The sequence below is a fragment of the Octopus bimaculoides genome, chromosome 1, assembly GCF_046866305.1.
Source record: "Octopus bimaculoides isolate indiv1 chromosome 1, ASM4686630v1, whole genome shotgun sequence".
NCBI lineage: Eukaryota > Metazoa > Mollusca > Cephalopoda > Octopoda > Octopodidae > Octopus > Octopus bimaculoides.
The window spans coordinates 3930804-3953591 of record NC_142928.1 but is presented as its reverse complement, the minus strand read 5'-3'; the positions used below and the strand labels follow the sequence as shown (position 1 = coordinate 3953591).

The 22788-nt window shown below is 37.4% G+C and overlaps 1 protein-coding gene across 6 annotated transcripts in view; it reads left to right on the top strand.

The window, feature by feature from the left end:
• The window catches only part of LOC106880102 (steroidogenic factor 1), a 261360-nt gene that overhangs the window by 808 nt on the left and 237764 nt on the right, over nucleotides 1-22788 (top strand). For 2 of the 6 annotated variants that reach the window (XM_089347885.1, XM_089347897.1), the window contains exon 1: nucleotides 3920-5154. The exons of 1 other annotated variant lie outside the window; for it this stretch is intronic. The gene's annotated coding sequence lies outside the window, so the exon portion shown is untranslated. Of the gene's footprint in view, nucleotides 1-415; nucleotides 1552-3919; nucleotides 5155-22788 lie in introns of those variants that run through there. 3 more of the 6 variants (XM_089347884.1, XM_089347892.1, XM_089347905.1) reach the window with 3 other exon arrangements.

Below are 22788 nucleotides of genomic sequence, written 5' to 3'. Positions count from 1 at the left end.
TACTATATCTATATTATATATGTAAGTATATTTATAATAGATACGGTCTATATATTTATATAATGTATATATATAAAATTATGTATATATAAATTATATATAATATATATAAATACACACACACACACTATATATATATATATTTATATGTATATATATGTATGTATAATAATACCATATATATATATATATATATATATATATACATATATATATATATATATATATATATATATATATATATATATATATATATATATATATATATATATATATATATATATATATATATATATATGTATATATTGTCTGTGTTTGAGAGAAAGAGAGAGCGACAGACACAGAGAGAGCAGAGGGTGCTTGCTCCACCTTTGTTGATTACTTGGCGACTCCGTTGTATAACAGCCTACCATCGCAATCAGTCGCGGCTGCCAACATGTAAACACATACACGCGCTCGCAAACACACACGTATTTTTATTTGCACTCCTTCAAAATTACTACAACTTTCTCTTAGACGTGGGTAAGCAATGCAAAACAATAACACAGTGTCGTAGAATATACATACTATATATATAGGTATATATCTATCTATATATATATACGAACAGCAATCCCAATAGTAACTGCCGTTAAAATCGGTGTGGGTGAGATGAGGTGCGGAAGCATATTTAGTTTAATCAGGAATTAAAAATATTTCAAAGAAAAGGATTCTAGATTTTAGTTTTCATTTCATAGATATTTTTCTAAGTAGGAAACAATAGAGATAGGACCGAATGGCTAAAACGAAGAGAAAATAACGAAAGCCGGGTGGACACGTTTTTTGAAGCAGGTGCTTTTCGTCTTGTGATTCGACGTCGTTTACGATTTGAAAACTTTATCTATCTATATGTATGATGTTTTTGGTTGGGGATTTTTCTCTTTTAATTTAACTTCTACTTCTTCAGTTTCTCTTTTCGATGAAAAATCTGTATTCCACTTTCTTTCTTCGTTTGTTTTGAAACTGTTGTATATCAAATTTAATTTTCTCCAATCTAAAGTGTAAAAACAAACAGAAAAATTGCTAAGATTTTAAAAAAGAGAAATAATCCGTATATTTGTGTTTAATATTCGTTTCTTGTAACTAAAACTAGACTATGAGATGTAGAGAAAAAACAAGAAACAACATTTAAAAAAGGTTGGGAGAGATTTCTTTCTGCCTTGCCCGCCGTCGTCTTTCTCTTTACACACACACACACATATATACGCACACAAACACACGCATACATAATTATGCACACACACACATATATGCTCGTATATTTTTATTTATTATATGTTGAGGCTAGACACACACAACGTTAACAGCATCGCGTGTCTCTCCACGATAACAAGGTCACGGCCGACCTCGGAATTTTGTCAACAACAGATTCTACTCCAAAACAAAAACACAACAAAAAAAAAATCCATTTTATTTTTGTTTTTGTTATTTTGATTGTTATTTTAAAAACTCTGACCAGTTATTTCTCTATTTCTGTGTCCACATTTTTCCAAGAAAAAAAAAAAAATTGCAGTAAGTCTAATTTTTCTATTTTTTCTTACATTCTTCAATGAAATTATTCATTCTGTAACAACTATGCCATTTATTTCTCTTCCTTTGCTGAAGGAACCAAAAGAAAAAAAAATCCTCTTATTCTTTATTTATCTTTTTTTTTTCATACAAACTACTTTCTCTCATTCCGTTTATTTTCAATGCCATAAACACTTCCAATACATTTCCCCACTTCTTTTTAAAGGATAGGAAAATACAAACTTTGTTTACTTCTAATTAAATTTCTTGTGTAACTTTGCAGAGTTTTTTTTTCCCACCCAAACTTTATGTAGACGTTAGCAGAATTTCTAAAACTCTTTTTGTTGTTGTTTTCGTTAGTCATTCAGAGCCAAGAAAAGGCGCACACTCCGCGGTAAACATGGCTAAGTCGTCCACGTATGCTCTCGAAACTCGCCTCTATTTCCCAAGCCGTTGTTGGAGTGTTTGTGTATGTTGCTATGTAGCACTAATAATTTTAATATTCGAAAATAAGAATAAGAAAGGAAATATATAAATATATTTATACATATAAGTTTTTGGGGCTTTTTAAGGAGCAATAGACTAGCAATATGTTTGATGGTTATTTACTGTACCTTACAAATATTTATTCGTTTTGAAAGAAAGAAAGAAACAAACTTGTTTATATTTCTAGATAATTAAAGCTATTTAAATACTCCGTCTGAAACTAGGTACTTTAAATTTATTTTTCTGTTTCAATACCTGACTGGTTAAGGTCAAATTAAGTTATATTTACTTATTTTCCCATCTTAATTTCTTTCCAAAAGTCATTTAAAAATATTACTCTGCACTTTCTTTGACAACAGAGGAAGAGAAACGAGAAATTCGATTTTCCGTGGGGGTCTTCTAAAATGAAAATATTCAGAAATTAGTCATATTGACATATATATATATATATATAATGAGGTTAGGGGTCACTCTGGAAATTATTATTGTTGTTCTTATGTGCCTTTTTCACTTCTTGAATGGAATGGTAATACAAGATGTAAACCTTTCGCATTATTCTGAATGTTAATGTGAATGCTTGCTATGCACTTAGTCACATCAACGGATGGAAGTTATGCTTTATATATATCTACATCTACATATTTCTATAATATATCTCTATATCTACACATGACAAGTATAGACTACGTGGAACATTCCCTTCTATAACCCAGGCCCTCTCAGAGTCACTTTACAGCTGGTAGAATTATGTTACGCCCGGCTGACACCAAAATAGCGACCTTCACACGTCCTTGACATTTTTATAGAATTTTGGAACATATTTAATTTACTATCAACTTTTCTTTTAACTGGATTCTCTGCTGTGTTTTTCTTTTATTTTACATTGTTTGAAGATGTGTTTGCGTGATATCTTCAAAACACTTAATATTATATTTTTTAAAAGAAATTCTTCGTTGACTTATTTTTTAAAACAATTCACTAATTTTTAAATCATATTTTAATGCTTATTGGCAGTTTTTAATTACTTTTTTTTTGTAGATTTCATAATAAATAAATCTGATTTTCTGTTGACACTCGACTTATATTTTTTCATTCTATTTTTGTTCCTTTTGATAACTGGATTTAAGAATATCTCACTTTTGTGATAGTCCACACACTATCAGTCGGTGTTTTTAAGGTCAAGGTGACTGTTCTGTTTAATAGTAATATCTGGCTTATATTTTATCATTATTTAATTACTAATAAATTATAATTTTTTTTTTAAATTAGGATATGCCTTAATAGTGCTTTTAGCCTTTTATATTCTTTAATTATCTGTAATTAGTGACCAACATTATTATATTTCAAATTTTACGTTATTTGATTAATGTTTTCTTTATTTGTAATTATTTGAATCGTTTTAAACAGCGAGGCCTAGAAATTAAATGGAACTACCTGATAAGTAATATACACTGTAGGATCGAAAGTATATAGACCAATTATTACTCTTTCTTTTACTAATTAACACCTTTCATTAAGGCAAGAATTATCACAACGTATGAGTTAATTAACATTGTTTGAATATTTCTGTCCAGGTGACTTAGTCACACCTGTTATAACAGATGTTTTTAACCTGACAATTTCATTTTTTTAAAACTGAATCGTCATCAATCTCGTCTCTTTTCTGTTAAATAGTTTTTCATTATTACAGAATTTAATTTTTCAATCTTAATATTTAAATTTTTCCATAAAGATTTTTCTCACGTTTTCCTCTTAACGCAAATAAACCTTAACAATGTTAGGTGAAAGAAGTTTGACGTGTGGCTGGGGGGGGGGGTCAGTTTTATTTGCTTTTATGGCGAGTTTGTTGAATGTAGTGTTTGTGTTGAATAATCACACAAGTTTTGTCACATGTTGTCAACCTAACGACATGGCTGTCTGATCTGTTGCACTGGCTGTTTCCTAACTTTACCTGTTAACGCTTTCATGCCACCACACAGCACTATGCCGTCGTATTGATTATTATTACTTCTGCACTGTGGTCGAAATGTTTCTATAAAAAATTCTATCGATATTCAATACATACCAAGCTGTCATCATTTTTCGTGATTGAGCCGTGTAGTGTAGAGGTCAATGTCAGGGATGCGAGTTCGCTTCTCGGTCTGAATCATTTTGTCACATTTACATATTTAATGACCAAGAAAGGGACTTAGACATTACAAGCAGGCTGTTTCTCGTCCCTTACGAAACTGGCTTTCTAAATTATGTAACATGACCTGTTCCTGCTTTAGTGGTTAGGGTTAGGTTATTTCATACGGGTGAGACTGTGGCAAAGGTAGCCAAGCAAATCTCATTTGAATAAATAAATAAATAAGAAACTAAAAATAAATCCGTGTGGTATTTGAGCAGATATTCTAAGTAATTTAATATACTTCTCTGCACTAACCACTGCCACGGCCACTAATCTATCAAGGTTGAAACAACTAGCTACTCCTCACATTTCTTATAAAAAACAACAAAACATACTTTGTACTGAAAAAACAAAGCACTATTATATTCATCCTAAATCATCGTAATCGTTTTAACGTCTACTTTTCCTAGCTTGCATGAGTCAGACGGAATTTGTTGAGGCAGATTTTTTTTCCTGCAACCGGATGCCCTTTCAATCGCTAATTTTCGACTGTTCCCCATCAAGGTAATCGTGGAAGATTGGAAACAAATAATACCGCTTGTATAACAGTGATGTTTGTTTACAACCATCATCTAGTGTCAAGGCAAAGTTTTGATGGGTTCAAATCTTGAAGGTGATGTCCCAGCATGACCACAGTCCAATGACTGAAAAAGGTAAAAAAATAAAGCTTGTAAGTCTGAATATTTGAGATGAAATATTATTATTCTTGACAAAAACAGATTTCAGACCATTAATCATTGTATTCACCGTATATACTATAAAATGCCCTCGTCTATAAGACGCACTCCCGACTTAGAAGGTTCGAATCGGCAATTTTATCATTTACCTGGCTATAAGTCTCAGCGACTTTTACGATACTGGAGAGCAAAGTTCGATTAGGAATCGTGCTGACGTAGTTGTTGTTCGGTAACCGAGCTTTCAGAAGATGACTGACAACAACTGTTATCCCGGTAAGTCAGTGCATTTTTGAAACCATTGTTTATAATGTAAAATTTTATCCTTTTCAGTTATTCCAAGTGTCAGAACTTCAAGCGTGGCTTGTGCCTAGAAAATATCTGAAGTTTTTTATACGATGCACTTATAAGTCGCACCCCTCCCTCCAAATTTAGGTGAAAATTTCAGAGAAAGAACTGTGACTTATAGCTGAGCATATATGGTATTTAATATATATATATATATATATATGGAAAGAAACTCGGGGAGAGTGTACCAGCAAGTGGTCCTCAGAGGAGAGACCCCCTTTAGGCACATGTGTTTCGGCCCTTAACTCCTGGCACTCTAGGGGGTGGCGTCAGGCTACATCTGAGTCATGACTCTGGGATGTCCACCTGCTGTCCGTTTTAATACGCCTTAGGTGGGATTGGTTTCTCTGGTTTCTAACACTGCTGTGGCCCTGAAAAGGGCTAAGAACCTGTTTCCATCTGGGTATGCTGGCAAGCGCTCAAACGACCTAGGTGTGAGGGGTTTTTTCTCAAGGTCCCATATATATATATATATATATATATATATATTGATATATATATATATATATATATATTGATATATTCTTTTTTTTTCCTTTTTTATTTGTGACTGTGGCCATGCTGGAGTACCGCCTTTAGTTGAACAAATCGACCCCAGGACTTATTCTTTGTAAGCCTAGTACTTATTCCATCAGTCACTTTTGTCAAACTGTTAAGTTACAGGGGACATAAACACACCAGCATCGGTTGTCAAGCGATGGTGGGGGGGACAAATACATACATACATATATATATAAATATATATATATATATATATATATATATATATATGGATAGTACAAGATTCAGGAAATCTTTTAGAATGACATAAAAACAATATTTCATGGCTCATATATATATATATATATATATACACACACACACACACACAACAGGTTTCTTTCAGTTTCTGTTTACCAAATCCACTCACAAGATGCCATGCAGTAGGACTGAACCTGGAGCCATGTGGTTGGTAAGCAAGCTACTTACCACACAGCCACTCCTGCACCTATATATATATATATATATATATATGTATATATATATATATACATATATATATATATATATATATATATATGCATGCATGCACACACATTGTTTTCTTTTGCTTGGTTCAGTCTTTGGACTCCAGCCATGCAGGGGCACCACCCCTCGAAGGGCTAAGTTGAACGAATCAGCCCCAATACTTATATTTTTTAAAGCCTGGTACTTATGTTATTAGTCCCCCTTTGCCAAACTGCAAAGTTACAGGGATGTAAAGAAACCAACACTGGTTGTCAAGTGGTGATGGGACCTTGGTACGGGAGTTCCAGGGTTTTGAAGACTGTGGAACCACCTCTTAACCACTGTTGTTCCCAGGTGAACTCGGGCTCGGAATAGTAGCACCTGTTGGGATCCTGGTTGTGGGTTAGCATGTCAAACAAGCCCTGCCTTACCTTCCTCTTCCTTCATCAAATCTAGAACAGCATCTGTTCCAGCTACTGGCAGCTGCCTTAGTCACTCACCTGTTCTCCATTTGTCTGACATTTGGCAGCAAATCTGATATTTCTTTTGTGTTGCTAACATCTCCAACTGGACAAAGCCAAGTGGGTTGGCTGTGAAGGCACCCCACGACATACCATGGATGCAGCAGCTTGCGGCAGTCTCCAGTCATCCTGGCTCTCCTCCTTGCTACTGGACCAGTCGTGGACAAGTCAAGTTGTGCAGTGAAGGATCGTGTGCCCTTCCCATCACTGGACACAAATCTTTGCACGGACTTCAATCCATACGATCCAGTTATACATCATGTGATCATTCAACAGGATGTTATCAAGCTTGAGGGTATGAATAAACGAACACAATCAGAATAGATAATCAATGTTTACTGTAAGTACTGGGGTTGATTTCTTCAACTAACTCTTAAAAGCAGTACTCCAGCATGGCCACACTCTAATAATTGAAACAAGTGAAAGGATATTGTTAATTAATGAAGCTGTAATAAGTCTGAGTTGCAGCCTGTCTTGGTTTATTATTAATTAGTGCTTTATCACTGAAAACTTAAGTCTTCAGGTTTGTGTACCATTAATTGCAGTTAATTACTCATTAAGCATTCTTTTAATTGTAAAAGTGGATAAAAATAGAAACTTTTTAATTAAGTCAGGGTGTGAAGGAGACATTGCAGGTGCCTTTCAAATGGGAAAGAATTAATAAAAAGATAAATAAAAAAACGGTGAGCCTCGAATTCTTCTCAAAGTTAGTTGTGACATTATTTACGCCATTTACAATGTTGTCCTTTGTAGGACCGCCATGTTCTGTCGGCAAATAAACTTTACACCATGTCACCTTCAGAAAAAAACACTTGTTGACCGCTTTGTTACCATATAGGCACAAGTGTGACTGTCATCATCATCATTGTTATCATTGTCGTTTAACATCTGCAAAAGTATATATACTTCGAGAAAAGAAAAACGTCTAGAAATATTTTGATATTCATTCAGACATCATGAGATTAATGCAAGTTACATTTAACCTCTACAATTACAAAAGATGCTCAAAGTGGTGGCCTTCAGCTTCCAGTCACTTACTAGAATGGTAAGCTGCTGCTTGGGCAACATTGGTCAAAGTGCCCAATGGGATTGCTGCATATGCAGTTTCAATTTCTTTCCAAAGGGCATGGCATCGACCACATTTGGATGGTGCTTTTTATGTGCCACCGGCATGGGGAGCCAGTCAGGTGGCACTGGTAACGACCCATGCATGAATGGTGCTTATTGCATGCCACCAGCACAAGAGCCAGTCAGGCAGCACTGGCATCGGCCACAACAACAATTTCCATTTTTGAATGTGATTTGATTTTTGATTTTATTTGACTCAATAGGTCTCCTCAAGCACTGCGTGTCGCCCAACGATTCAAAAGTACTTTTCAAATGGGCTGCTTATGCGACACTGCTGTAGGCTATGGTTGTGATCTCACTTTACTTGCCGGGTCTTCTCAATTACAGATGTCTGAATAAATTTCATGTTGAGATATTTCTACATGTTTTTATTTAACTGAAGTGTGTATACATTTTTTTGGCAGACTCATCATCATCATCGTTTAACGTCCGCTTTCCATGCTAGCATGGGTTGGACGATTTGACCGAGGACTGGTGAAACCGGATGGCAACACCAGGCTCCAATCTAATTTGGCAGAGTTTCTACAGCTGGATGCCCTTCCTAACGCCAACCACTCAGAGACTCTGTATATATAAGCACAGACATGACTCTTTGGCACCTTGAACAAGAACATGTGTCTTCTACTATAGCCCTGGGCCAACCAAGGTCTTGTGGGTGGGTTTGGTTGACAGAAACTGAAACTTGTGTGTGTGTGTGTGTTACTAGGTCATTTGGAAACATTTGTTGTATTTCATGACATTGTCTATAGAGGAAGCTTTATATTAGTCATGGTTGTTGGTGGTGGTAGGATTGACTAATCCCTGGTCAGCTGTGATTGACTAATCCTTTGTTACACGACTAATCATACGAATGACTAAGAGCAACCCAGTAATCCACAGACCTGTTATAATCCACAGGCCTGTTATAATCCACAGGCCTGTTATAATCCACAGACCTGTTATAACTCTAGCAAGATGAGGGCCATATGGCACACCCTGGTTCGCTGTGGGTATGGCGTAGTGTAACAGTGTAGGTATGTCTTTATATAGTTGTTAGCACTGCCAGTTGTATCATAGTATAAAGTAACTGGGACTCCATTGGTTACGACAACGAGGGTTCCAGTTGATCCGATCAATGGAACATCCTGCTTGTGAAATTAATGTGCAAGTGGCTGAGCACTCCACAGACACATGTCCCCTTAGAGTGGTTCACAGGGAGATTCAACGTGACATCGAATGTGACAAGGCCGGGCCTTTGAAATACAGGTCCAACTCATTTTTGCCAGCTGATTAGGATGGAGCACCATGAAATAAAGTGTCTTGCTCAAGGACATGATACACCACCCAGAATTGAACTCCTGACATCATGATTGTGAGCCGAATACCCTAACCACTAAGCTGAATGCTTTCACTGTGATATAAAGTAGTTCTTAATATTTTGTACTGCAGGGGGAGGTGGTGAGCTGGCAGAATCATTAGCACATCAAGGAAAATGACTAATGATGCTTCACACATCTTTACATTCTGAGTTCAAACCCCACCAGAGTCGACTTTGCCTTTCATCCTTCTGGAGTCAATAAAATAAGTACCAGTTGAGCACTGGGGTCAATATGATTGACTTATCTGCTTCTTTGATCTTGCTGGCCTTGTGCCAAAATTTGAAGTCAGTATTATATCATACAGTTGAGTTTGGATTCCACCAAGGTCCACTTCCCTTTCATCCTTTCAGGATCAATGAAATAAGTACCAGTTAAATACTGAGGTCAATGTAATTGCCTAGCCCCCTTCTACTCCCAAATACCTGGCTTTGTGGCCAGAGTAGAAAAGAATATTATATTGTACAGCAGGGTGGTGGATTGGCAGAATTAGTAGAGCATTTGACGAAATGCCTGCGAAGTATAGTTACAGCCCTTTATGTTGTGAGTTCAATCCTTGCTGAAGTCAACTTTGCCTTTTCACCATTTGTGGTTGATAGAATAAAGCACCAGGCATGTGTTGCGGTTGATTCAATCTACTAACCCCGTCCCCACCAAATTCTTGGCCTTCTGCCTTTGTTAGAAATTTTAGAACAGAAATAGGATTGGTAACAACAGAGCATCATATTAAACTGTTGTTAATGTAGTAGTAGTAGTAGTAGTAGTAGTAGTAGTAGTAGTAGTAGTAGCAGCAGCAGCAGCAGCAATAACAGTGATGGTGGTAGTAACAATAACAGAAGTAGTAGTAGTAGCAGCAGCAGCAATAACAGAAGAAGTAGTAGTAGTAGCAGTAACAGTAGTGGTGGTAGTAGTAATAGTAATGATGGTGGTGGCAGTAGTAGTAGTGGTGGTGGTTGTAGTATTAATAGTAGTAGTAGTGGTGGCGGTAGTAGTTGTAATGATGGTGGTAGTAGTAGTAGTAGTAGTAGTAGTGGCTGTCTGCATTGATCACCTTTTTTGTCTATTATTCTTCTGGGATGATTCGATCATTGTATTTCTTCTGATCATCATCAATTTCACAAAGAACATTGATTCTTTGATCAAAGCATTCATTCTCTCTTCTATCTGCAATGCAAATACACTTGGAGTTGGTCCCACAGTTTGATTTTTTTTTTGTTTTTATTGAAAGTCTTGTTTGCTCAGCACTGGCAGACTCTAACTCGTTTGAAACCAACTTGTCTGAAACACTCCTGGTTCTTCAGCATGAACTTCCTGTTTAAAATAATCTAAATTAAAGCTTTCCAAATTTCATACTCTTTATGTTCCAAACATTATCTTAATAAAGACAAGTTATTTTACTAAATTCTTTATGATTTTCAAAATGATTTCAAACAAGGTGGGTGTAACCGAACCACTTATGAGTACCCCTCATTCGTTGGACAATAAACTTTGCTTGTAAAGACCTATTGAAGCAAGTGAAATCAAATCAAAATCGCTGACGTGGCTGATGACAGTACTGCCTGATTGGCACTCGTGCCAGTGGAACGTTAAAAGCACCATCTGAACGTGATTGTTGCCAGTGCCACGGATTGGCTCCCGTGCCAATTGCATGTAAAAAGCACCATTTGAGTGTGATTGTTGCCAGCGTTGCCGGACTGGCTCCCGTACAGGTAGCACGTAAGAAACACCTTTTGAGCGTGGTCGTTACCAGAACTGCCTGACTGGCACGTAAAAGCACCCACTACACTCTCGGAGTGGTTGGTGTTAGGAAGGGCATCCAGCCATAGAAACACTGCCAGATCAGACTGGTGTCTGGTGCAGCCTTCTGGCTCACCAGTCCTCAATCAAACTGGCCAACCCATGCCAGCATGGAAAGCAGACGTTAAACGACGACGATGATGATGATGATGAAAGGCAGTGCATTTCAGTAATGAAGAATTTAGTAAAATAACATTGTGATTAATTAAGCTGGTTTTTGGAACATAAATTAAAAAGAAATTTTGATTAAAGGTTTTAATTTAGATCACTTTAAAACAGGAAACTTGCTACAGAACGAGGGTGGGGGAGGCTCAGGCAGGTTGGTATTGAAAGGGTTAAGAGAACTGTTTTAACATGACTTGAGCTAATGAAAGAAATTGGCCTACTACAAATGGCATTGGAATCTCTTTCAAATGGCATCATGATGTCTTTAAAACGAGAGGGTTACATTGAGTGGTTTAATTCTAAATGTTCTGCATGAATAGAAAAGATGGGATGGTCATGGCTGGATCATCATTGATTACAAGCCTGCTCAACTGGGGCTAAATACCTTAACCACTAAGCTATGTGCCTTCACCACACACATCATCATCATCATCATTGTTTAATGTCTACTTTCCATGCTGGCATGGGTTGGATGGTTTGCCTGTGGACTGGCAAGCCAGAAGGCTGCACCAGGCTCCAATCTGATCTGGCAGAGTTTCTACAGCTGGATGCCCTTCCTAATGCCAACCACTCTGAGAGTGTAGTGGGTGCTTTTTTTTACATTCCATCAGCATGGGGGCCAGTCAGGTGGCACTGGTATCGACCATGCTCGAATGATGCTTTTTATGTGCCACCGGCACAGGAGCCATGCTCAAATGGTGCTTTTTACATACATATGTATTTAAAATAGACAGGTTTTCAGTTCCCATCTGCCAAATTCACTATAACAATGCTTTGGTCTCCTGGAGCCATAATGGAAGACACTTACTCAAGGCATCATGTGGGCCTGAACCCAAAACCACAAGGTCAGGAAGCAAACTTCTTAACACAGAGCCAAATCTGCCCTGTAGAATCCTACCTGAAATCAATTCCTGTCCAAGCTGTGCTAACATGGAGAAATGGACGTCGGACAAAAGAAATATCTTTTAAACGGCAATAAATCTGTTCCAAATATTATCTTTATTTTTCTCTGTTGATGTTGAAATTATAGGTTTTGAATTTTAAAGTCCAGATTCATGACATTTGCTACTCTCTTGGTGTGTGGTATAACAGTCGCTGCCGTTGTACATGCTGGTTGTTTTAGAAAAACAAGTGCTTAATTCCAAGCCATATTTCTACAGTTTTATTGACAGATGGCTCTTTAAATATGCATTATTCTGAATGATTCCTGATATTAGGATTTCTTCCTGGCTATTATATTGGTATAAAAGACGCGTTGAATTTCATGAAGCATCACCATGCTGTCAGCTACTATTAAATTGTTACATTCACACACGCAACTCTAAAATTATGCAGACACACACATTTACACATACGTATACATACTTACGTCCCTATACACACAAACACACATACATATCTATACACCTATGCACATACAAACAGATATATGGCTATACAACTATACACACATACATATACATATTTATACACCTACCTATACACACACACACACACACACACACACACACATGCACTCCTACATTTATATAGACACAGACTTAAATGATTTGTCACATGAGACAGCCCATACCTTCCTCTTGGAAAATATAACTATCAGTGACATTTTAGTCAATGAATTTCTTATGAGAAAATTATCTCGGCCATTTTGCTCTAATGTATATTTATTATGATGTAATCTTCTCGCTTCACTTTATTTTATTTTATTTTATTTCATTTCTCTTATCTTCTGGTGTTCAGAATTTTGGCTGCTGGAAGTATAATGGTATCTCATTCATATTTGGGATGTGTGTGTATAACACATACACACACACATATATATATACATACATGCACACACATCCATTTACATAAATACAATAAATACATAGATATTTACATGTACACACACATATAGGCTTATACATGTGTAAATGTGGTGTATTCTCATATATATATATATATATATATATATATATATATATATATATGTATATATATATATGTATATATATATATATATAACAAAGTTTAGTTTAGTTAAAATATGTTTGTGACATATTTTAACTTCTGAAGGCAAATTCATTGCAATCACCTTGAAGAAAAAATTCTTTCTTATGGTAAAAGGTATAAAAACACCATCTCTGCTCTGTGCTTCCCTCTAGTGGATTCCCAGACACATGTTTCTTATTTCTTTATTGCCTACAAGGGGCTACACAGAGAGGGGACAGACAAGGGGATTAAGTCGATTACATCGACCCCAATGCGTAACCTGTACTTAATATATTGACCACGAAAGGATGAAAGGCAAAGTCGACCTTGGAGGAATTTGACTCAGAATGTAAAGACAGACAAAATACCTCTAAGCATTTCGCCCAGTCTGCTAACGATTCTGCCAGCTCGCTGCCTTAAAGACATGTTTCTGGCTCTTTAACCTTCACCAATGGGGAATACAGAAATGAGATAACTCTGATGTGTCAGAAACATATTGTAATTAACTTAAAGTTTGCTTATTCTTCATCACTGCTTGGTGTTGATGCTGCTATATATATGTATATATCCTTGTTTCAGTCATTAGACTGATGGTCATGCTGGAGCACTGCCTTAAAGAATTTCAGTGAAATGAATTGACCCCAGTGCTTATTACTTTTTGGTAAAGCCTGGTACTTATTCAATTGATCTTGTTTGCCAAACCACTAAGTTATGGGGATGTAAACATGCACACACACACACTTATAGATGTATACATACAACAGCTTCTCTTACTTACCATCAGCCTAATCCACTCACAAGGCTTTGGTCAGCCTGAGGCTGTAGTAGAAGACACTTGCCCAAGGTGCCATGCTGTGGGACTGAACCTGAACCATGTGATTGGAAACTAAACTTCTTACCAAACAGCCACACCTGCACCTATATATGTACACACATACACACACACAGATCATGTTGACTGGGACTTCACAGTAATTTTGACTACTGTCAGTTAAGAACCATTCCAACAGTAAATGCTCAGTTGTTGGTCTTAAAATTGCTTTCAGGTGACATTATTTAACACACAATATATATGTGTGTATATGTATATATATGTGTGTGTGTGTGTGTGTGTATATATATGTGTGTGTGTGTGCGTGTATATGTGTGTATATATATATGTGTGTGTGTATATATATATATATGTATATATATATATATGTGTGTATATATATTAATATGTGTATATATATACGTGTGTATGTATATATATATATGTGTGTGTGTGTGTGTGTATATATATATATATATATATATATATATATATATATATATATATATATATATAATGTATATATATGAAACAAGTAGTAGTTTGTGACGAATATCCAGCTGTAGAAACTCTGCCAAATCAGATTGGAGCCTGGTGTAGCCATCTGGTTCGCCAGTCCTCAGTCAAATCGTCCAACCCATGCTAGCATGGAAAGCGGATGTTAAACGATGATGAGATGAAGAATGAGGGCTGCTTTATTACCTTTCCGTTGTTGGTTATTTCTTCTTAAATTGTTCCATGCCACATTACAGAATCTTGTTTTATTATTTCTTCAACATCCATTTACTTATTGCCAGCATACTTAATTACACAGTTGCCAATCTATAATTGCTGTAATTATATTTAACTGATCTCTAAACTAACCCATCTCAAATATTTTGATTGATTTTTAATTTATTTCTTTACCAGAACCAAAGCCATACAAACTCATTTTCACCATTTATTGTTCGTAATAAATGACTTGGAATATTTCAAACATGGACGTTTATTTTAGAAATGTGTCTGTCAGTTTAATACATCTGCTTCAGTTTGCCAGTCGACAACAAATGAATATTTAAAGTTTGGATGCTTTTATTATTTTTTTTTATAATAATTTTGTGTCTCATGTTTGTTTGCTTATTCTTTTTTTACCTTTTTATCTTTTGGTTATTTCTATTTCGGACGTATCTCCATCCCTCCTCTCCTCCTCTGCCCCAACGTCTATGGACTTCTATGGTCCAGCCCTAGCCATCCGCCTCCATCACTTACTTCTGCTTGACTCTTTCATTCAAACTATTTCAAACCATTCACTCTTTAAAGGTGTTGTCTGTGCTTTCATCTTCGTCATCATCATCATCACTATCATTTCATGGCTGCTTTCCATGCAGGCACAAGTCAGATGGTTCGATAGGAACTGGTAAGGTGAGAGTACTGAATAGAATTTGCTTGACTACTTCAGCATGGTCTCTACAACTGGATGCCCTTCCTGTTGTACTGGGTGCTTTATATGTGGCACCAGCACGGGTACTTTATACATGACGCTGCCATGGGTGCTTTATATGTGGCACCAACATCTGTGAGCTCACGAGACAAGGACCTCTCAGCTGAGAGAGGGAGTGGAACCGGGAGATTAGAGATTACATAGAATCAACAACTGTTACCACCCCTCTCATGTTAATATTACCTTCTCACTACCCACTTGCTACCTCACCCCCCTCCCTCTGTCTGTGTGTCATAAATCCCTTGAAAACAGTGTTACTCACTTCCAAACATGTCTCCAACAATGGGGCTGCTTTCTGTTTCCATCAAACCCACTCACAAGGCTTTGGTTGACCTGGGGTTACAGAAGAAACTTACCTAAGGTACCACACCGTGGTATTGAACCTGAGACCACATGCTCGCAAAGTAAGCTTCTCGACCATACAGATATTCCAGCACCTGTTGTCGGTTGGGTCCTGTCATCCAGTTTGCTCCATCTTTGATCATCACCACGGAATGGTTAGATTGCCAAGAGGGGAGACATGCATCTATTTTATTTACTCGTTTCAGTAATTAGACTGTGGCCATGCTGGGGCACCACCTCGAAGAATTTTAGTTGAAAGAATCGACCTCAGCACTTATTTTTTCTAAAGGTTGGTACTTATTCTATCAGTCTCTTCTACTGAACTGCTAAGTTACAAGGAAATAAACACACAAACACCAGTTGTCAAGTGGTGGCGAGGGACAGACAGACAGACAGACACACACACGCACACACACACACACACACACAATGACAGGTTCTTTCAGTTTCCGTCTACCAAATCCACTCACAAAGCTTTGACCATCCTTGAGCTATCGTAGAAGATACTTGCCCAAGGTGCCATGCAGTGGGTTTGAACCCAGAACCATGTGATCGGGAAGCAAGCATCTTACCACACATATACACCTGCACCTATGTAAACTCTTTCTCCTATGAGAATTAAAACTTGTTCCATCTATATTTGCATGAAAAAGAAGAAAAAAACAGAAAAGATGGCTGCTTAAAAAGAAAGAACACCCCCACCACGACCACCCAGAAAATAACTGAATAAAGAGAGAGAGAGAGAGAGAAGCCAAGCAAATAAATAGTGGTCATTGGTCATAAATTACATTATTTGACATGTATTTGGTCATTTTCAGTGCTTGTTGATAGATAATAAGAGCAGATGTCCATTAATTCCAAATATAATGATTATAAATCTAAACTGGTTTCTTATTGTTTGATGGGTTTTGTTTTCATATCAAGTTACATTTTGACTATTTCCAGAGATCATCTGGTTTCACCAAAGTGTACAGACTGACTGATTTATCATCAGCAGGTCTCTTTAATGTCTTCTTTCTGTAGGCTGCTGCTGCTGACAGAAGGCAGCCAGGGAAGCTTAGCTGACAGTAAAACTTGTAGACTCCAGTGCTACTGGTTTTCTGAGAACGAGTAAGAAAGAAGCATTGAAAATATTGGTAATGCTTACTCTTTACTCTTTTACTTGTTTCAGTCATTTGACTGTGGCCATGCTGGAGCACTGCCTTTAGTCAAGCAAATCAACCCCTGGACTTATTCTTTGTAAGCCTAGTACTTATTCTATTGGTTTCTTTTGCTCAACCACTAAGTTACGGGGACATAAACGTACCAACATCGGTTGTCAAGCGATGTGGGGTGGGGGGACAAACACACACACACACACGTATATATATATGATGGGCTTCTTTCAGTTTCCGTCTACCAAATCAACTCACAAGATTTTGGTCAGCCCGAGATGATAGCAGAAGTCTCTTGCCCAAGGTGCCACACAGTGGGACTGAACCCAGCTACATGGTTTCGGGTTCAGTCCCACCGCATGGCACCTTGGGCAAGTGTCTTCTGCTATAACCCCGAGCCGACCGAAGCTTTGTGATTGAATTTGGTAGGCGGAAGTTACTGCCGTGTGTATATATGTCTGTGTATGTGCTTGTGCCTCTCTCCCAGAGAGTGAGAGAGGGATATATATATATATATATATATATATATATATATTTGTTCCTCTTACCACTCTTCACTCCTCTAACATTGTGTTGTGGACCACACATATATTGAGTTCTACACCAGGTTATTAGTCTCACTATGCCTATGTGAATTATTAAAACACACACACACACATTTTGCTGTGCCACATTTTCCTATATGTGTGTGTGTGTGTTATTATCACCATGTCTTGGCTGATGGTTGTAAAATGAGCAACGCTGTCGTACAAGCAGTCTCCCCCCCCCCCTCGTATCCAATCTGCTGTGAAAACATGTCTGGCTATGGAGAGAAATATCCCGGTTGCTTGGCAACAGGGGAGGAGGAGGACTGGCAACAAGAACAACGCCTGACTGTAGAAAAATCTGCCTCATTGAATTCCCTCTAACCCATGTAGGATTGGAAAAATGGATGTTAAAACGATGATGATGAAATGGAAGATGGGAAATAAAAGACAACAGATATTTACAATTTGAGATTTATTATATCAAATATTTGTTTATCTACATTCATTTTATTATTATTATTATTATTATTATTATTGCTTCCATTGTTGTCAATAGTTGTAAGCTTTCTTTGATAAGCCTAAATTCTAAAATAGAACTATTTTTTGTCATACTTCAACTGTGATTACTAATAGAAACGGCTAAACTACTCTGCTCTGACAGTTGATTCCAGGGAATTTATTATTTGTTGCTAATATCGTTAGCAATGAATAATAATGAACGAGGCAGCAGATATAGGAGAGTCGCAAGCATAAGTGTGGCTGAGAAGCTTGCCTTGCCAACCATGCTTAGCAGCTGTTCAAATGCTGCCGGGACTGACTTTGTCTTTGGTCTCTTTTGAGGAGTGGTGGGGGGTCGATAAAATAACTACAAATTGAACACTAAGGTGAATGTCATTGACTCACCTCTTCTGAAATTGCTGGCCTTGTGCCAAAACTTGAAATCATCATCATCGTGGTTATTATTATTATTTTTACTATTTATTGTCCTTGCACGACTTCTAATGCTGGAGATGTACTACGGCACCAGCTGTTCGCTACTAGTGAACTAAGGTAACACCCCTTATTTTTCGAGCACCTTCCGGAGTATTTGGTTGGTTCCAAGCAGTGCTGTTTTCTGCAAGTGCTCCACCCTTATTGCAGCCCCTATTTGTTCCATATACTTCTCAAGATTTTTACTCACTGTTCCCAGGGCTCCGACAATTATTGGTACTACTACTGCTACCTTTTTCATCGACCACAACTGCTTAACCTCCCAAGCTAACCTGTCATATCTCTCGACTTTTCTTTCTTCCTTATCGCATACCTTGTTGTCTGCTGGGCATGCTATATCTATGATCCAGCATAGTTTGCTTTCTTTCTCAATCAACACTATGTCTGGTTTCCTATTCTCTATCGCATGGTCGCACTGAATCATAAAATCCCACAGGATCTTTGCATTATCATTTTCGATGATGCCTTCAGGTTGATGTTCGTTCCACTTTTTTACTCTGTCAAGTCCATACTTGTTGCAATAATAATAATTGTTGCAACAACAACTTTGCAACAATTACTGTTATTATTATCATTATTATTATTATTATTATTATTATTATTATTATTATTTCTATTATTATTATTATTATTTCTATTACTGTTATTATTATTATTCACTTTTCACTCCCTCTGCTTTCTGCAGTGTCAGTCTTCTCCATACTCGTCTCTTTAATCACCCCTCAATACTTTGTTCTTTATTATATCCACCCCTCCATCACCCATTTACTGTCTCTTACTTGCCCACACACCCTTACAACTTCTATGCACACACGCACACACATATCTTGTTCTGTTCTTCTGTCCTCACTCTGATCTAGTCTCCTTGTACCTTGTTTTCTCTATTTTTATCTCTTTTCAGCTCCCCCTGACTATTCTCATCTTCTCTTCTATAATGTGAGTGGCCATGTAGCTTCTTTACAACAAGAAACCTGTTCCAGCCCCTTCTCTCATACTTTTAACCCTTTATCTTCTGCCATAGAGTTGCCTCCCTTCTGTACTATAACCCTAATCAGTTGAAAGGGATCTTCGTCATGTGAACTGCATGGCAACCTCACTAATGCTGGTGCCATGACAAAAAAGCACCCAGTAAACTCTGTAAAGTGGCTGGCCTTAAGAAAGGCATTCAGTTGTAGAGGCCCTGCCAAATCAGAGATTGGGGCATGGTGCAGCCTTCGGGCCTTTCTGATACTGCCAAACCGTTCAACCCATGCCAACTCTTTAGTCTTCACATTAGTCTGTCAAATGTGGTGCTTATTTCTTCATTTTGTTTTCAATTAATCCAGCATTATCTTTTCAGCTTTTGGATTACGATGATGTGATTGCTTATTTTTTTAGAATGACATAGTAAGGTAGGTGTGAGAGGCTGGATTTGACCAGTTTCAACCTAAAACAGGTAGAATATTTTGGCCAGACACAACCAGTTTAAAAGCTAAAGCGCTAAACGCTGATGATGATGATGATGATGATGGTGATTGTGCCTGCATTGTCTTAACAACCACATGGAAATTACTCATACAAACTACTGCACTGTATATAGCCAATCCTAAGTTTATCATTCATGATTTGTCATGAATGATGAATAATCTAAACACAAGCAAATAAATAGATAGATCTCTAACCATTAGTCTTTTATAAGGACATGATAGCTATGACTAATAATATAGCGTGCGATATGTAGTTTATATTAAAACGATGTGATTTTTCTTATCTGTTTATGACCCGTTATTGATTTTGATTTTATGTCTCCACCTTCAAATACGTGGGGAAAATTTTATTTCTAAATTTTTGGTTCTTTATTTTCGGTTAATATAATCACACTGCACCACAAACCATTGGTGGTTTTCTTATTTTTTTCCTTTTTTCGTTGCTGTTTTTCTATTTTTCTATTATCCTCGATGCAGAAATGTTATTATTTTTTTATAAGTTTCCTCTTTATCGCTCTTTTTGAAGTAAATGTTACGCAAAACCTGTTATTACTCGGTTTTAAAATGCTTGCCAAAAAATGGAGATGTGGGGAGAGAGAGGCACGATATTTTAGGATGTAAAGGAAATTGTTTGTAGATTTGTGCACTTAATATTTAATTTTATAGATTAACGTTTTATGAAGAATTTTAGGGAACATATTTTAGGGACTGTTGTTTTGTTATAGTCATTTCATCCTTGGAAATTAAATCTAGGGGTTACTTAACATATTTGATGGCATGTAAGATGCACTTTTTTGTCAGGAATAATTGTGTCAAAAATTCACCCTGGGACCTGTTTGTGAAGTTGGGCCTATATTACATGCTTTAATGCTCTAAAAAAAATTTGCATCTGTATAGATTCCAGGTTCAGTCCCACTGTGTAGCCCCTTGGGCATGTGCCATCTATTATAGCCTCAGGACAACCAAAGCCTTGTGAGTGGATTTGGTAGATGGAAACTTAAAGAAGCCTGTAGTGTTTGTGTGTTGTATGTGTCTGCGTATTTCGTCTTGACATGTGATGGCTGTTAATGGAGCATTGCCATCATATGAGTGAAGTTGTTTGTTTCCAGTTTTCCATGAAAGTCATGTTTGGTTATAGGAAATATTACCTTGCTTGGAAACAGATAAGGGTTGGTGACAGGAAGGGCACCCTGCCACAGCAAATCTGTCTCAACAAATTCTGTCTGACACTCTGCTGTTTTAGATGAGGAGTTCATCTTGATCTAAGCTGTAAAGTTTAAGTCTGAACCCCGTTAGCTTTGACCCTTAAGTATTGAGGTTACTCTATCAAATGTAATGCCTATTGATTTACACTGTTTTCAGTTAATCACAAACTATCGCATAGCTTCAAGATTTCAATGTCGCCGTCGTCATCATCATCATCATCATTTAACGTCCGTTTTCCATGCTGGTATGGGTTGGATGGTTTGGTTTCTAATCTGGCAAGGTTTCTACAGCTGGATGCCCTTCCTTGCCAACCACTCCGAGAGTGTAGTGGGTGCTTTTACATGGCACTGCATGGGTACTTTTAAGTGGTTCTGCACAGGTGCTTTTACAAGGCACCGTATAAGGTGTGAAAGGCTGAATCTGGCCAGTTTGAAAATATAACAGGTAGAATATTTGGGCTGCATATGGCCGTTTTGAATGCTAAATGATTGAATCCAGTTTTCACTCATTTTGCACAAAGAACTGGGTGCATCATCTTGGAATATTTAACACCCATGTTCCAATTCTGACCTAGGTCAGACAGTCTGACACAATCTGAAGAATTAGAAGACAGCATTGTGTTTTCCACTGTCTACTTTGGCACAATTTCTACTGCAGAATGGTGCCTTATGTATTGTCTCTGTGAGAGGGAACAGGCTAATGAAATGTTGCGTGTCTTAACCTTGGCTGCTGCAGCGATGACAGAGATATGATATACCCCTCCCCTACCTTATCCCTTCAGTTTGTATTGTGGTATCTTGTCAGTTGCCCCCTCTAGAGAATGACTGAAAGGCATAAACTAAAGCTGTTGTTCCCTGGCTGAAGGAATATGAGTACATTCTGAAGGAGGGGGTCCTGGCTCTCAATCGGTTTTGACGACGAAGGTTCCAGTCGATCCATTCAATGGAACAACTTGCTCCTGAAATTAACATGCAAGTGGCTGAGTCCTCCACAGACACACATACCAATAACATAATTCTCTTTTACTCTTTTACTTGTTTCAGTCATTTGACTGCGGCCATGCTGGAGCACCGCCTTTAGTCATGCAAATCGACCCCAAGACTTATTCTTTGAAAGCCTAGTACTTATTCTATCGGTCTCTTTTGCCAGCATCAGTTGTCAAGCGATTTGGGGGGGACAAACATATATACACACACACACACACACACATACGTATATATATATATATATATACATATATATATACATATATACGACGGGCTTCTTTCAGTTTCCATTTACCAAATCCACTCACAAGGCTTTGGTCGGCCCTTTGGCTATAGTAGAAGACACTTGCCCAAGGTGCCACACAGTGGGACTGAACCGAGAACCATGTGGTTGGTAAGCAAGCTACTTACCACACAGTCACTCCTGTGCCTATTTTCTGTGAGAAATTCAACATGATACAGAGTGTGACATGGCTGTCCCCCTTTGAATTACAGGTACAACTCACTTTTGTCCGCTGTGTAGATTGGAGCAACGTGAAATAAAGTGTCTTGCTCAAGGACAGAACACGCTGCCAGGAAGCGAACTTATGATCTTCAGCTGAATACTTTGGCTCAAGGGAGTGGGTGTCGACTGTCCCAATTAGAGAAAAGGATGAGGTAGGGGTGAGTTGTGTGA